This window comes from Mustela putorius, unplaced genomic scaffold (genome assembly GCF_011764305.1).
Source record: "Mustela putorius furo isolate JIRA1106 unplaced genomic scaffold, ASM1176430v1.1 tig00000596_pilon_pilon_pilon, whole genome shotgun sequence".
Classification (NCBI taxonomy): Eukaryota; Metazoa; Chordata; class Mammalia; order Carnivora; family Mustelidae; genus Mustela; species Mustela putorius.
Genome location: NW_025421428.1, coordinates 2,847,206 through 2,850,907, shown reverse-complemented (window position 1 = coordinate 2,850,907; position 3,702 = coordinate 2,847,206).

Below are 3,702 nucleotides of genomic sequence, written 5' to 3'. Positions count from 1 at the left end.
CAACAGAAAGTCAGGGAAGGTTCTAAGGCAGGGGTGGCTCCCTCCCGTTTGAGAGAGAGAGATCCCAATGGCTGAAGTCCCACAACATACTGACTTCTTGTGTCCTGAGTACCGCCCCTCCAGAGCCACGCTTGTGTCCATGCGGCAGATTACTTGTTTTTAAAGTAAATGTCATAAGCTGAAAAAAACCTTCGATGTTCAGAGAGGTCGTCTGTAGGAAGCACTCTTCATTCCCGAACCGTCTGAGAACGACGCCCCATCTGCTGTCCCCACGTGCCAGCAAACACGGACGTTGTCCTCATAACCACGATAAAGCGGAGTTACCTGCTGCCTCTGAACAGATCACCCCCCGAAGTCAGGGGCTTAGGCTGTCTCCCAGGTGCAGCTCAGCCAGATGCGTCTGGCTCCAGCATTCTGGATGCTTTTGACTCACAAGCTGTAGCCCAGCTCCTGGCCAGGATTACATCCATCCTTGGCCTTGTCTGTGTCTCAAGGACCCCCTTGCAAGCTCACTCAGGTGGTGGTTGGAGGCTTGAGGTCCTCACGAGCCATTGGACTGGGGCCCTCAGTTTACCTGGGGATAGGAGAGCCTCTCTTTGGCCTACACACAATATGGCTGCTTGCTTGGGGCAGAGTGGGTTATGAGAGACAGAAGGTGGGTGCGGGGAAGGGGAAGACAGAGAGGCCACAGTCTTTTTAAGACCCAACCTCAGACATCCCACCTCTTCTGCCGTGTTCTCATTCAAGGGGAGGGGACGACCCCTGGGGACTGTCTTAGAGGCTGTCACCATCACCATTAGGAAGTCCACGTGGAGACAGAACTTCTTTTACCTTTGAAATTAGTGATTATTTGTGGGGAGGGTTTTTAAAACTGTGCGAATATTCCCTTCCTCGTTAAACTTGTTCACTTACTTATTTATATCCGGATAGACGCACGACTTCTTATTTTGCTTTGTGGAAAGGAAGCTGTCACTCCTGTTACCTACCAATGCTCACACCTTGCAGGGCCGGCCGCCAGGCGGCCCCCCTGCCCGCTCCCCATCCACGCCCGGTCTGGTCTCTCTGATGAGGACACTTGATTTTTGGGGAGACTTATCCTCAGCAGCCCTGTGACTCGCGACAGCTGTTGTTTGCCTCAAGAAGGGAAGACCGTTTGCTCTCCTTCATGTCTGGCCTCAGGCCTTTGCCAAGGTGCTTGCTGAAGCTCTTCCCCAGAGCCCTCGGGGGAAAGGTCTGAGGAGGAAGAAGCTGGTGCGCCTCAGCTCAGCGTCTGTGTCCCTGAGGCCCTGGTCAGCTGGGCTTCCTTCCCACTGTGTCCTGTAGATGGAGTCCTGTCTGTGGGGCTCAGACCCAGGAAGGTTTTGAAGATCATCTGGTCATACCCCGTTTCCGCCCTCCCCACAGCCCAGGGAGGGGAAGGCACTCGCCCAATGACACAGAACTTGTAAGTAACTGGGCTATAACTGGACCCCAGATGGCCTCTGTCCCAGCCCAGACTCTGGAATGATGGGATGTAGGGGATATGAGCAGCTGGGGGGCGAGTGAGAACGCAGACCCATGCTGTCTCCAGTGTGAGCTCCATTTCCTGGCTTGTAGGATGGAGCTCCGGCTCAGGATCTTTCTGGCTGGTCTTCTTGGGCTATGCCTCCTATGGTGCTCCGCCCCCCACCCCCAGCCCCGGCAAGGAGGGCAGATGCAGGGGTCTCAATGACACAGACACAGTCTGTAGGCACCTGATGCTTTGGAGCTAGGGTGTCTAGCGACCATTTCTTTTGGGGGTTTAGAAAGCTGCATATTTACCTTAGGGTGTAGGATCTGAGGGGGAGGGATTTGCCTGTATAGGAAGCCCAGAGCCTTCTCAAAGGACATGGCTGAGACCTCAGTCTCTGCTTCCAGAGATACAAACTGGAGGAACAGTCAGGGGGAACTGGCATGCCCCCCCTGGAGGATCAGGAGGTAAGGGAGGACAGAAGGCCTTTAGGGCAGGGTCACTGCCCCCTGTGTGGGTGGCCATGGACCTCAGGGTGGACCTGGGATCCCGAGTGCGTTACTGTGAACCCAGAGGGCTGACATTCTGACGGGTTCACGTCAGTTATATCACATACACGTGGTTGAAGCCTCTTATTGAATAAATTAAAAAAAAAAAATGGGGCTGCCTGAGTGGCTCAGTTGGTTAAGCATCTGGCTTCAGCTCAGGTCATGATCCCAGGGTCTTAGGATCGAGTCCTGTTTTGGGCACCCTGCTCAGCGGGGAGCCTGCTTCTCCCTCTGCTTGTGTGCGCTCTCTCTCTCTCTCTGTCAAATAAGTAAATAAAAATCTTTAAAAATTTTTTTGAATAGGTTAAAAAAAAATTAAGGTGAGTGATCAGTAGTGGAAAACCAGAAATATCTAAACTCTTTACTAACAGGAACTTGATTAAATGGATTTTGATGCCTTGGAACATTATATGCTGGTGAAAAATATTTTTAAAAGAATTTTTAATGAGGTGCGCCTGGGTGGCTCAGTGGGTTAAGCCTCTGCCTTCGGCTCAGGTCATGATCTCAGGGTCCTGGGATGGAGCCCCTCATCTGCTTAGCAGGGAGCCTGCTTCCCCCTCTCTCTCTGCCTGCCTCTCTGCCTACTTGTGATCTCTCTCTCTGTCAAATAAATAAATAAAATCTTTTAAAAAAAAGAATGTTTAATGAAATGGGAGTATGCTCACAACATAATGTTGAATGGAAAAAGAAATGGAAAAGAATATGATTTCAAGAGTGTTAGTAATAACAGAGTGGAAGAAAGTTTACAAGGGCGCCTGGATGGCTCAGTCCTCGAACGTCCACCTTCAGCTCTGGTCACAGTCCTGGGGTCCTGGGTTTGAGCCCCGCGTCAGGCTTTCTGCTCAGCTGACATTCTGCTTCTCCATTTCCCTCTGTTCTTCTTCCCCATTCATACTCTCTCTATATCAAGTAAATAAATAAAGTCTGAGAAGAAAAAAGAAAGTCTTCCAAAATGTTAAACAAGGCTAACCAGGGTTTAAATCTGGATTGTGAGATTGTAGGTAACTTTTATTTTCTTCTTTATCTTTCTATGTTTCCTGCGATAAATAATATTACTTATATTACTTACAATAAAAGATTACAAGACACAATATTACATTTAGAATAAGAGAAAACATAAAGTTTTACAGAGGGAATCTAACACTAATAATTTGCCCCATCTTAGTGCCAAGCCATTAGACGTGTCCCCCCACGAAGATTTCTCTTCCTATCTTCAGACACACAGATCATCTGAATCATACTGTTACTTAAAAAAATCCCCTTTGTCCCTTCATGAGGATGGCATTAAAAAAGCACAATAGAATTAAGAGAAGAAGTGACCAGAAGGGTGAGGTGCCCCATGGGAAAAGATGGGGGACATTGATGATTATCTCAGGTGAGTGACTTGTGACCCTTGGGGTGGTTTCTCACCCACCTGCACCCTGAGTGTTTGGAAGGGGTTGAAGTGAACCTTGCACACTGTCACAGCCCCTGGGAACCACAGCATACATTTGTAGGTGGTTAGTATCTAATTAAGAGGACAGCCCATGGTCCGACAACAGAATCAGTTTAACTGGCCAACCCTGGGACCAAACTAAGGGTCATAAAAAAGAAAACCTAGTGTCATTGATACATTCCCTTTTCATGCATTATTTTACTGTCTCAGTTACCCTGTGGGACAGACAT